Source organism: Lepidochelys kempii, chromosome 20 (genome assembly GCF_965140265.1).
Source record: "Lepidochelys kempii isolate rLepKem1 chromosome 20, rLepKem1.hap2, whole genome shotgun sequence".
Lineage (NCBI taxonomy): Eukaryota > Metazoa > Chordata > Testudines > Cheloniidae > Lepidochelys > Lepidochelys kempii.
Window position 1 is genome coordinate 20,702,147 of NC_133275.1, and position 13,789 is coordinate 20,715,935.

The window sequence follows — 13,789 nt, forward strand, 5'->3', positions numbered from 1 at the left end:
GAAAGTTGCTGTCACATTCTGGCCTCACTCTGCCCAAAGCATCACCCCAGAGGCCAGCGAAGTTACCGCAGGTCAGTGGAATCCGGCCCTCGGTATTTAATATTATGCAGCTGACCGCAAGCAGGAGCTTGCTAAAACCATCCCACCTCAAACAATGCCTAGAAACTCCCCAAGCCAGCTTTCAATGGCCAAGCCAAACTACCCTAGGCTGTTAACCTGGGCTGAAGGGAACACCCCTCACCCCAAGGGCAAGGCCACTTATGGAACTGTGGGGTCATTAGAAGAGAGTTCAAAGCATGTTGTACCCAGGAGGGAAGGGCTGCAGCTGCTGCGACAGGAGAGCTGGTGAAGGGACCTGATCCTTTCAGACAAAGACATCTAATGCCCATTGACTGAGCCAGAACTCAATTCCCACACACAGGTTAAAGAAGAACCATTTTCCCACACTGCCCCAAGCAGCTTGAATCTGGTCAATTTCAATAGCTTGAAGAGTCTTTTACCAAACAAAAATACTTTACCCTCCTAGCATCAGAGGATCTCAAAGCACACTGGCAAATAAGCTCTGACAAACCAAGCTATTATCCACCTCATACAGAAGGGTCACCAGTGAGAGACTTGCCCAGGGCAACCCCAGGAGAACCAGAAGTAGAACCCAGGAGTTCTGGCTCAGTCTCTTTTGCTGAATTTGTTCTTACCACAAGTCAATGCTCCCTTTATAAATTTGCTTCCACACTTGCTGGTGTATCCAAGTGCTGCAATACTGGAATGGATAACTGCCCAGGCCAGGACTTGAAACTGCAACTGCTCTACTCCCACATGAAGTGATCCAATTCCTCGTGGATTTTTTAAGATCACTCAAGGCTCACTTTGAAAGGTCCCACCTGACTAAAAATATGGGGCCAAACCCTCCAGCAGTGTAAATCAGGGCAGTGCTATTGACATTAGTGAAGCCATGCTGGTTTACACTGGCTGAGGACTCTGCCCATTGGTTTTTAATGATAAACTAAGTTGACATGTTCCCTCTGGCTTTAACTGCTGCTTGTCAAGGTGTGTGAAGTTCTCTCCCCATCCATGCACACAACCCCCTCCCCTGCCTGATTTGCTCCGTCATGTCATGATCCAAAGCGAACCACATCCCAAGGACTTCAATAGCATCCGATTCCAAGCCCATTTAAATCAACTTGAGTGGACTTTGGTTAGACAGGGTGGTGCAGTAGCTAGGGCAGCTGGAGATCTGAGTTCTGTTCCCGGCTCTGCCGCTGATTTACTGCAGGGTCCTAGACAAGTCACTTCCCCCTATCTGTGCTTCTGTTTTCCCTCCCACCCTTGGCCCGTCTTGTCTGATTAAACCGTAAGAGCTCTGTGGCATAGACCATCTGTCTCTGCATGCTGTGCCCAGCGTATGAGGGTCCTGATCTCAGCTGAAGCCTCTTGGCACTAACTGTAATATAAATATTTATAATTAATACTGAGCTCCACAGAAACTGCCCCTAGTTCCAAGCAGCTCACACTTAGCTCTTCCATTGCACTTTCCACCAGTAGATCACAAAGTGCTTTACAAGAGAGGGCAGTATTATACCCATTTTACATATGGGGAAACCGAGAGGGGACATGACATGCCCAAGGTCCCAAAGCAGATCACAGATGGGACTAGAACCTATACCCCTTCTACCCCAGCCCAGGATGTGCTGCAGTCAGCCACACTTCCCCCCTAACTCAGTAGGAGCGCTAGGTACTCGAAAAATCTGGCCCAAACTGAGCCTGGAAGGGACCTGGTTCCCAAATGCTGGGCTCTGAAACCACAGTGCAACGGGCAAAGGGAGCGCCAGTGCTTAGCACAGAAGATGGGCAGCCAGGACTCCTACCTGCTCCACCACTCACCTACTGGGTAACAGATGGCAACTCATAGCGGCTCACTGCCAGCGTTAAACACCTCACTTCAACTGAAGCAGGGAACGCCCTGGCTCACAAAATGCCACTGTCTGTTCTTTCTCATCTATTTGCTTGGTGCATCTGACATCACTTTCTACCTGCTTGGTTTCAGAGGAGTCAGTTTCCACCTTTGTTTGCCTGGGTTCTTCCAACACACAGCAGGGGAAGAGCCAGTGCTGACTGCTGCCAGACCCCAGTGAGATCAGGGTCCTATTGTGCCAGGTACACCTGTAGATCCCCCTTGTCCCCTGATCAAGCCTGGGGCCCCCATTATAATGGGTGCTACAGACACCTACTGAGACACCTGCCCCCAAAAGCGCACAGTCTAAATAGACAAAGGGGAAACTGAGGCACAGAGCAGGGAAGTGATTCACAGGAGGTCACACAGCAGTTCAGTGGCGGAGTCGGGAACAAAACCCAGGTGTCCTGAGTCCCAGGGCAGTGGCTGATCTGCTGAACTGCGTGCTGCAAAACCACAAAACTTGGCAGGAGGCCTCGGGGACAGGAATCTGCCAACGCCCTGTCTGCACAGTGGGTTTGCCCCAGTTACTGCACTACTGCGCTGACAGCCCGAGCCAGGTTCACACCAGGTCAACCCGGCCTGTCACTGAGGAAGTGTGGGCTGCGTCAGTGGTTTGCTGTGCTGCTGCCCCACCAATGGCTGAAATCCCCACTTGTGGAAAAGGCCTGAAAACCACGGCTTTTTAAACACAGACCAGGTCTGGAACTGTGTGCCTTTAACCTCATCTCACCCAGCTGTCCAAAGGGGAAATGATACATACCTCACAGGGGCGCTGGCTAGGAGATCTAATGTCTGAGGGGTGGCATGGGGTACCAGGCTAGGCCTGCTCTGAGCCCCACGGATGGTTGGAATCTCCATTTGTCCACCAGCCAGTTTTGGAAGAGCTGGCCTGACTGCAAGGCCATGGATAGATCGCAGTATCAGCGTCTTGGTTACCCACCAGCAAAACAAGGCTAACGCTGCCCTATAACCCAGCCTCCGAAGGAGGCAGTCTGAATATTTGCCAAGTGGCATTACTGCAAAAAACTTTTGAGCCCCTTGGTTATGCATCTGATGAAGTGAGCTGTAGCTCACGAAAGCTTATGTGCAAATAAATTTGTTAGTCTCTAAGGTGCCACAAGTATTCCTTTTCTTTTTGGTTATAAAGGAAACATAAGAGGAAGCTGCTGGACAAATCCCTCGAGAATCAGGCCATGATGGAAACCGAGACATCCCACTGCTTATACTATTTTAATGGGGCTTTAGCAAACAGGATTTGATGCACTCCCTGGATAATCTGGCTTCACAGCCTCCCCTGAACCTTTCGATATGCTCAAGAAATAGCTGCGCTATAGTGCAACTCCAGGACAGCGTTGGTTTCAATGGGATGCTTTCCATGGCTAGGTTTGTAAAGGAAACAGGAGTGGTATTCATTAACACAGAGGCAGGCTCTTTCTCCTGACACACGCGAACTGGCTGTATTGAACCCTGCAGGATTAGCATCCCTGAAAAAAGGCACCCATTTTTCTAAGCAGGGCAGTATTAGGAGTCCGAGGCTTGCCCCTTTAGCGGGTTTTCTCTCTCCAGGGTAAGCTGTATTCCTTCGTCTTTAATAATCTGTCTCCTTTTTCGGGGGAGAGGGGTAATGTGCTCCATTAACACCTTCTAATCAAGGCCACATTCTAATCAAGGCACAAGGTACCATTGTAGTGAATACGGTTACAAAACAGGATAGACCCACTGGGCCCGATCCTGCCTCCAAGGAACTTGTTGAGAATTTTCTGACAAAACGTTTTCTTGGCAAAACTGAAAGAGTGCATGGGAAAGGTTTGGTGTCACCGAATCTCTTGATTCAAAACATCTTTGGAAAAAATATCAAAATTGTTGAAAGGTCCCTTTTTACAGTTCAAAATGACTTTCTGGTTCAAAATTTTAGTTAATTTATACTACAAACAAAGATTTTAAAAGGCTAAAATCAAAATCAAGCATTTTGAATGGATCGAAACAAAACACTACAATCGACAAAAACCAAATTGTTTCCCCTGGATTACTGAACATTTGTGAAAATTTTCCTAATTTTGACTTTTCATCCTGCTTTGGATCATGGAAAAATGCCAAAATCTTGAAAACTCTCACAGGACAAGAAAATCACTTCCTGCCCAGCTCTAGGGCTGAGCACGTTGGATCTGATCCAGCAAAGCCGATGGAGGACCTCAACACCTTGTAGGACTGAGCGGCTGGACGACACAACAAATTGTCCTTAAAAGTACATAGATTTTAAGGTCACAAGGGACAAATGTGATCATCTAGTCTGGTTTCCTACATGACACAGGTCTCTTACATGTGTTTACTGTCACAAGATGACTGGTCCCTTTAAGGGGGGGTGAGGTCCAGTGCATCTGGACTGATTCTTGCTGCCCAACTGGGCATAAGGGAAGGCCCAGGGCCTTATAACAGGGCTGTGCAGGAGCCTTTATTCCCTGTAGTGTCTGTAGGCATCTGTCAACACCCACCTGCATTTATAATGCCCAGGTGCCTACCTTATGCCCAACTGAGAAGCAGGTATCAGTGCAGGTGCCTTGAAACCGGCCCCCTCTTCAAGGGGCCAGTAGCCCTATGACAGTTGCTAACAAGACACTGATTAGAACAAAGAATGTGTCAGTCTCATTTTGCTTTTCACCATTTAGTCCATGGTCCTTTTGGTGTCTCACAGACAGTGAAACTCGGCCAGTCAGTTTTATGTTGCATTTTTATTTTGTTTTATTTTATTTTCTGATTGGATAGAATCACAAGGCTGCTGTATTTCAGTCAGACATAGGGGAAGGTTTTAGAAGGTTTTCTAGTCCAACTTGCTGTATAAAACAGGCTAGCGAATTTCACCCAGTACAACTGGGTATCAAATCTAAACTTATTTAACACTTTAAGGAAAAAGAAACTCAGGTGAAATCAGCTGTTCGACCTCGGCTGGTAGAGCCAGTTTTTCCCACAAAACACAAATTTAAGACCTAAATTCTCTGAGAGACTTTCCAGGGCCCAAGACTCACACAATCACACAATGTAGCTAAAAGCTTGGTCCTGCCCCATTGGAATCATTCTGCCAGGGACTTCAAACGGAGACAGGTCTGGGGTCGCAATGCTCTGCAGGCAGCTATATTTGCTTGAGGGGGTCTCCACTACCAAATTGTAGGCAAGTATCCAGATCCTAAGCTGGTGTAAACTAGTATCTTTCCACTAGAGTCCATGTGGCCAGATCCCCAGTGGACATAAACTGGCATCTTTCCACTGATGTCAGTGGGTCCAGGTCCCCAGATGGTATTAACTGAAATCTTTCCACTGGAATCAATAAGGCTAGATTCCCAACTGGTGTAAAGCAGTCTCAACCAATTGGAGTCAATGGGGCCAAAACCCCAGCTGGTGTAAAATCAGTGTGTCTCCACTGAAATCAATGGGACCAGATCCCCAGCTGGGGTAAACTGGTGTTGCTCTACTGAAAGCAGTGGGCCAGCTGGTGTATCCTGGCCTAGCTAAACTGGGTACCTCCACTGGAATCAACAGAGCTTTATATAAGTCAAGAATCTGGACCAAAGACTCTTCAGCACTCGAGTCTGATATGTGCTCCCCCTCCATGCACAGCAGTGGGAACTCCGAGGACTCGAGTTCTGCTGTGCAGAGAGGAGAGGCAAATTCTGCCCCAGGGGCTCAATCCTGTCAGCTGCTGAGCCCCTCCTGTGCACTACTAAGTGCCCCCTGCTTCCAATGGCCTCAGCAGGGTCGCAGTCACTCTGCACAATGCAGGATCTGGCCCTAAGAAGGCAAGTTCCATATAAAACATAGCAAAGGCCTCTAGCCACACAAAGGGGGTTTCCAATCCAAGGCTACGAGGACGCACCTGTGCAATGGTTATTAGGGATTCTGGGTGAGACTTTCTGAACTGCCCAAGGAATTCAGGCGCACAGCTTCCACTTACTTTCCAGGGGGTTCACGCTCCTAAATCCCCCTGTGTGAATGGAGCATGGGAGTTCATACTGTATTATCCAAGGTGATTCCTGCACATACACTCGGGATTAAAATGATCACCAAGGGAGGGCTGGAGGGAGCTGCCCTCCATGCCAAGGACCATAGGCTGGGATGTGTCATATAGGGAGCACAAAGTGGGGATCGTTCTGGATCAGAGAGTCACCCCTCTAGTGACACGTTCCCTGCAACAGCAGAGGCAAGCAGGGCCGGGTGATGGGGGCTGGGGAAGGAGGAGTGGAAGTCCACACTCCTGCCCATTTAACAAACTCCAGAGTAACTGATGGATAGAAGAGCCACCAGGACGCTCCGATTTAAGAGCAGTTGGACATTTTCCTGATTAAGGCACCTGTGTTAAAACAGAGCATGGGCTGCCTACAGGATCTCCAACATTTAGCGACCGTACTGCCACAAGGGGCCACTGTAATCCTCCCGGCTGACCACCTGTGTTACACAGGCCAGACAATTTCACCCAGCCACCCCTGCACCCAGCCTGTATCTGGTGGTTGAGCAAAAGCCTATAATTCTGAACTCTGTGACCACAGGTTTTATTACCATCTGTATCTCTTCACGATGTAGTTCAGCATGCAAGACCCCAACCCCAATCCCATCCCCAGCCCCCAGTTGCTTCAGCCTCCCCACTCCCCACAATTCGAGATCAGACTCCTCCCACCTGCCCTTCCCCCATTCCATTTCTACAGCACACGCCTTGCTCATGCTCTCCATTCCAGAAGCCTGCATGCTACTCTACTGGTGGGGCATGCAATCTAACAGCTCCCGGGTTTGTCGGATGGAGAACCAACAAGGCAGGGAGGGGAAAACATGCTGCAGGCAGAGGTCAGCCACTCCAGTGTATGCTCGGAGGGGTTAAATTAAAGGGCAATGGGGTTGGGGTGGAAGAGAAAGAAGGCAGAGGGGGAGCAGAGAGGCTGCCAGTGAACATAAAACCAAGGGTGTGAGTAGGACAGGATGGCAGAGAGAAAACCACCATTTAGGCCTGGTCTACACGTAAAACTTATCCTGGAATAGCTGTCTCGGTCAAGGGTGTGAACCCCTCCACACCCCGCAGCAACAGAGCTGCGCTGACAAAGCCTCCAGTACGCATGCAGCCATGTTGAGGGAAGGGAGCTTCTGGCGGCAGAACTAACGTCGGTGGTCCTACAAGAGCAGACAGATTCCTTCTATCCGTGTGCACTGCATCCACACTAGGGGGCTACACCGGCACAGGCTCTGTAGTATAGACACAGCCTGTGACTGATCGCATGGGGGTGTGCAGCTGCAGGCAACTTGTGCTGTTGGGGACTCCCAGACCTGCAGGAATTGCTCGTGGGCTGGGCTAAGTGCCCAAAGCAGAGGATGGATGCTGCATACTGCTCCAACCAGACTTGGTCTCTGGGTGAGGACGGGCAGCCACGGGAGAAGCCACCTTCCCACAGGTCACTTGAGCATTACAATGATGGCCGAGGTCTTATCTATTTGTCCCAATCCCACTACTTGGGCATGCTGGCAAAGCCGTGGTTTGCACCAGTGCAGCATGAACACAGGTCAAACTGTGTCGAAGCCAACCAAGGCTTGCAGCAAGGGGCTTCCACCGGTGGCTGGCATCAGAGCAAATCCCCACCACTGGCAAAGCAGCACAGGGCATGGCCAGGGAGAGTAACAGGATGAAATGTATTCAGGAGGAATTTAGGCTGTTGATGAGAAAAATGGTTGCTGACAGTTTGACCTATTCAGTGTGGAATGGTACCTCCCGTTTCCCCCCCCCCCCCCCCACAAATCTTTGGTTGGGATATTTGAAACCAGACCGCCCAAAGGGCCCTGTAGGGAACAATCCTGCACTAGGCAAGGGGGAAGTAGGAATTAACCTGATGTCTCACACTAGGGATTCTGAGGCAGTTCCTCAAAGCATTCAGGCTCCTAACATCCAGTGATGGGGCCCGTTCCTTTCCTAGCAGACAGGGAAGACAATTCTTTGTAGGAGGGCACTGGGTGGAAATCCCAAGTTTATGACCCAATTATCAGTGAATTGTGGGGTATATTTTATCACGTCTATTGCAGTATCATCTAGAAGCCCCAGACATGGGCCAGGACTCCACTGTGCCAGGGGCTGTACCCATGCTCTGGCGGGGTTTAGACTAGGATTTCCAAAGCACCGAAGTGGCCAAATGCCACTGAAATTCAATGAAAGTTGGGTACCTATTTCCTTTAGGAACTTTCAAAACCCCAGCCTTCACCGCTGCCTGCTCTGCAGGTACAACCAGACAGACAGATGAGTGCTGGGAGACGCCCCCACTGCTCTCAGGGGAACAAAAATCAGTCTGCTTTTGAAACAAAAACATCAGGGGCTAAAGGTTTTTCAAAGGTGATTTTAGTGCACAAAGGGAAGTGGGTGCTCAGCTTTTTGTGAAAAAAAAACAACTCAGGCCCTTTTAAGGTGATGCAGGTTGCTTTCCCCTTTCCCCCAAATGGGGTCACGCAAAATCAACAACCACTTTGGAAGATCTTGGCCAGGATCCCTCCCTACTGGACTGGAACGGAGAGGGTGATGATGGTCTATTCGCAACCCACCTGCATTGCTACTATTCTAGAGTCAGATGCTCTCCTGGTCCACTTTGTCAGTGATCTGGTTCCAGTCCTGGATGATCTGCCATGAGTTTCCTTAGAAATCGGGCAGTTTCTGAACCCATCACCAAATATCAGAGTTTAAGCACCAGGGAGATATGCTCCATGTGTTGTCTATTTGCTAGCTAGTTTTTAATTAGCTAAAAGATGGATTCTAATTAAAGAACATTGTTGGTACTTCAGACTCAATATCAGGGCCCCCATCTAAGGGCTGCTAGGCCTTGAGATCAACACGAAAAGGAAGGAACTGGCAAAAGGAATGAAAGAGAAACACACAGAGGAAAAAAAAAACTGAGGTCAAACAAGGAGTAAAAGGGGACATTAAAAAAAAAATATACCAGGATGAGGGCACCTCTCTCTGATGGAGTGAAGCTACAGAGAGCTGGGATCAGAGTTCTTGTGGGCTACATGGGCCCAGTAATCCCATAAGGACTACAACTGCACCTCGAGAGGCATCTCCTAGAAGCAACTGGCACCCTCCAAGCAGGCAGCAGAGGTCTCTGCAGCTACAGAGGTGCCATGAAAGTGACCAGAAGTTCCTACCTGCTTCAAGCAGAGGGAAAAGTGGGGGGTGACTGTGTATTGTGCCCATTGACTTCAGCAATTTCAGGAACATGGCAACAGGCAGAGCTACCTCCCCAGCAGGACTAGTGCAGTCTATGCACAAATAGAGCCATGCCCGCTGACATGGCTTAACTCCCATGGCAGCTCCTCCCAGGACTGGGTCTCTGGAAAGCCTGATCTGACCTTATATTGCAGATCTGCTCCAGCTGAAGGCATCTGATCATGCGTGAGTCAGTAGGGAGCAGAAAAAATAAACTAACTCTTCTCTCCACTCCTCACCCCACCACTTCTACACTAAGCCCAAACTTATGGCAGCTGAAAGTGTGCACAGAAGGGCTGGTCGGCATGGGAACTTAGATCAGCATAGCTCTGTCTCGGGGGTGTGGATGTAGATATGCCAACCTTACCCCAGGTGTAGACACCACTGGGTCGATGGAAGAATTCTTCATAAAACTAGCTACCACCTCTTGGGGAGGTGGATTACCTAAGCCTATGGGAGAACCCCTCCTGTCAGCGTAGGTAGCGTGTACACTGAAGCGCTACAGTGATTTAAGTGTAGACATACCCTAGGTCAGTGGAAAGGGTTAAGCTGCCTTTAGTTATGGGTGCATTATCAATTTAATCTGGAATTCCCAAATCAGTTGCGAAAATCCTCACCTCATGCCCAGATAGCGTGTAAGATATTTGGGCACAGGGACATTTACAAATGCATTAAAAAGCCCATTATGAAGTTGCACAAGAGTCAACTGTACCTTTTTAGGGCTTTTAAACAATTGGGCCTAGTATCCAAGGATCACAAAGTGCTTTGCAACAGTTACCCTGGTGAACTAAGGAAATAGCTACTATTTTCCAGGTGGGGAAACTGAAGCACAGGAAAGTGATGTGTCTAAGTCAGTGGCAGGGCTTGGAATAGAATCCAGGAGCTGAGACAGCAGGCCATATACAGAAATCAGTGGCACAGCTGGACACAGAACCCAGGAGTCCTGACTACATATCCCAGCCTGGTCAGATCATACCACCCCAGTCAGCAAGGATCAGTTCTGAGATCCCAGCTGATTGGGGTGGTCTAGGCTGATCAATCCGGGATATGTAGTGTGTGTATTATAAACATTTCTGCAGGACTCTGATAGTCTCTTAGACAAACTGGGCAATGACAAGAGTCACTGTGGGTCTAAACAGGACATATCTTGGCAGCCCTGATATTACCTTGTCTCTCACCATTTTGGAAACTCTTATTTGACGAATCAGAATTTCGGTACCCAATTACGTTCCCCCTCCTGCCAGTCAATCATCTTGCATGAATGACTTCCTGATTAAAGCTTTACGGGAAGTAACTGAGCTGCTCTGAAACAACAAGCCTGCAGCCAGCAAACAAACTTAGGTCAGGTCAGAATTTGGATGGGAGACCTTCAACAGAAGGCCCAGGGTGTGACAGGTGCTCAGTACCAATCCCAAAGCCACAGTGTGGGAGTGCTGTGCTGCAGAAGTTGCTATCATTTGAAAACATCCTGACCATTTGTACTCCTTAAAAATCCCCTGGCACTTCCCCTAGAAGGGAGGTTTTGTTTTAACTCTAGTGTCCTAGCAAAATTTCAATTCGAGTACTTGCAGATGGCCTACTTAAAAATCCTCCTCTTGAATTTTCAGCTGGATACAGTAATGTAATTTCTGCCTGCAAACAATTACGCTGTTAAAGAGCCGCAGTGTTCCAACCCAGACGTGGCAGCATTTCAATTCTGAGTGAAGCCATCCAAACACATCCATCACCTGCTTCCCAGAGGGGGCCTGGGAGAGTTAAATGGAGGAACGTTTATGAACCATGTTGAGATCCTTGGATGGAGAGCGCTAGAGGAGGGCCAAAACCCCTCTGTCTCTGTTTTCCCCTCTTTGTTTATTTCAATTGTAAGCTCTTAGGGGAAAGCACCTTCTCTTCCTCTGTGTTTCTACAGCACACATTGGGCCTTTGGTCTCTGCTGGGGGCCTGCAGGTGCTAGTATAATAAAAATAGGTCAGAATTTCCAAGAAGCCCAATGTAAGTGGGACCCATAGTCCACTGAATTTCAACAGCTGCCTAATTCCCAGCTAAAATAAATAACACTAAAATATTTTGGATTTAAAAGTGAACAGTAAAGCTTTCTAAAGATAGACTCCCCCCACCAAATCAGTGACAACATAAGGCGCAGACATGCTGTCTATAAATCTACCTAAGTGTCTGACTCTGCTGCCCATCCCCCTAGAATCTGGGTGCCCTCCATAGCTCAAAAGCAATAGCAATGGGGAGTCTTTGGAACTTGTTTGCAGAGTCAAAACTGCTCATGTTTCTGATCTGTTTATTTTTAAACATTATTAATTTCTTCTTTTTCTTGGTGGGAGGGTTATGAATGTCATTTTTAATTCATCACCATACAGCTGTTGTTGAAAGTTTAGGTTCTTACAGACTTGCCAAGACCCAAGTCTGGTATTCCCGTGACCACAGTAATCCCTCCAGCAATACCAGGAATTAAACTGTTTCCCTGTCTTAAGGGCACATGATGGCTTTATGTTTTTCTGCAACGGATGTTATGAACTCTGCCCCTGGCAGACTGAAAAGCTTTTCAGTTCCCCCTTTAACTGTGAACATGGTGGGTTTGAGTGTGACCCTCACAGGCACGAAGCACATGGCATTGCTTCCCATGGCAAAAAGCTACATGACAAGTGCATAGAGACCTGGGTTTTAAAGGATCATTTTTGAGCCTCAGTCTTACCACGGTCCAAGGCTCTGGGCATGCTCTTGGAGCGAGGAACTTTCTGATCCCCAGCTCTGAGAGGAGAGTGTGGCCTAATGCTTAGAGCAGGCCACAGGGAGTCAGGATTCTTGAGTTCTATTTCCATTACTAAGGTTTTAATAAAGGCTCATCTACTGGGCTACTGAGCACCCTGGTGGCAGGGGAGCATTCTAAAAAAAAAAAATAAGAGATAGCTGTATAAATAATACAATCAATAGCCACTGGAGAATCTCAAAGCACTTCACAGTGAATACTTATCTACCTAACAAAAGAGGGTAGCCCCACCTCCATTTGAGAGCTGGGAAAAGAAAGGTACAGGGAGGTGAGGGACTTGGCCAATGTCACCCCAGAGGCCAGGAGCGGAGCCAGGAACAGAACCTCGGTGTCTGGATTCCTGGTCTGCCGTCGTAATGGGGGCAAATGGATACCTTCTATACAGATGCTTCGAAAAGACCGTGTCAAAGGTAGGGTGGTCACCAACAGGAGGCTCAGAAATGCTGGCGGGAATCGCCATGGCATCTGAATTTCTGATTACGGCAATGAAACCATGTGTTCATTGCACTGTTTCAGGAGAGGGCAGTTCAATGCAATACGTTCAAGGCTGGGAATCAACAAATACGGTATTATTTTTCTGGCCTAGAAAAGAGACAATTCAACTTTTTAAATAAAAAGAAATACTATTTCATAGTTCACTGTCTGGGAAATTCTGCAGGGCATAGTCTATCAGCACAGTGTTACAATTTGACATCGATGTGTGGGAGAGATATAAAAGCACAGGAGAAAAAGCTGTCAGATCATTGTACATTTAAACTAAACCTTTCATCCTGAAGGATCCCAGAACACTAGACTAAGCAGCTACAAAACAAACCCAGCATTGGGATTGCTTCACCTGCAGCTGACTCTGGGATCAGCAACACAGCTGCTTAACAGTGCACAGCAATGCAAAATCACTGCAAAACAAGCCAGTGTTGGGACTGCTTCACAGATGACAGTCAAATGCAGCTGCAGGGGGAATTTAGGCAGACTGGAGGTAATAAACAAAACTGGCCTCTGGAAACCAGGACTACCCCGCAAATCTCAAAGAGCACAGTGAGATCTTTAATGATCATAAGACGTCACAAACGCCTTTCTGCGTGGTCAAGCACTAGTGTTCAAATATCCATGAGTCTGGTCCCAAAAATTATGAGACTGGCTTTAAAAAAAAAACTTTTTTTTAAACAAAATTTTATTCAAAATTTTATTTGCTTTCTGATTTATGAGCCTTTAGGATTCATGTTTCTCAGCTTCTCTCTGCAGCCATGAAGGCTGAAAAATTATTTGAAAAAAAGAAAGCGGAGATCCTTATGGAATCACATGACTCCAAGAGCTGAGGCTTTAAGCAGAGAATTCTCTCCATTTCACAGATCAGACAGGGAGTCCCAGTCTAATGCCTTAACCACAAGATGACTCTCCAGCTGTATGGGCAGCCGTATCTCACAATATTGGGTGTGAACACTCAATATTGTGAGACTCAGGATAAGAGCGTAAGAACTGGGGACACGGCCAGATAGCCATTCATCCAGAAGATGGCCCCTCTAGCAGCACATCACCTGCAGAGAGCACACAGTCTTCAGAACTGACTCAGTGAGAAGAGTACCCCCGAATAAGCCACTAACACCACTTCTTGGGTTGCCCATCCAAGTACTGACCTGGTTTGGCTCGGTTTACCTTAGGAGATACAAAAGACTCTCAGCCCAGGATGGTAAAAATTGGGAAGGGCCACTTCACTCCTCAAAGTTGGACTCTCGGGGAAGCTCTCTGCTCCAGCCAAGGAGATACGGCTGCCCATGCAGCTGGAGAGTCATCTTGTGGTTAAGGCATTAGACTGGGACTCCCTGTCTGATCTGTGAAA

The 13,789-nt window shown here is 47.9% G+C and overlaps 1 protein-coding gene across 7 annotated transcripts in view; it reads right to left on the reverse strand.

Annotated features, from left to right (window-relative positions):
* MAP2K7 (mitogen-activated protein kinase kinase 7) overlaps positions 1-13,789 on the reverse strand; it is a 60,869-nt gene that overhangs the window by 31,396 nt on the left and 15,684 nt on the right. The gene's annotated exons all lie outside the window — the stretch shown is intronic.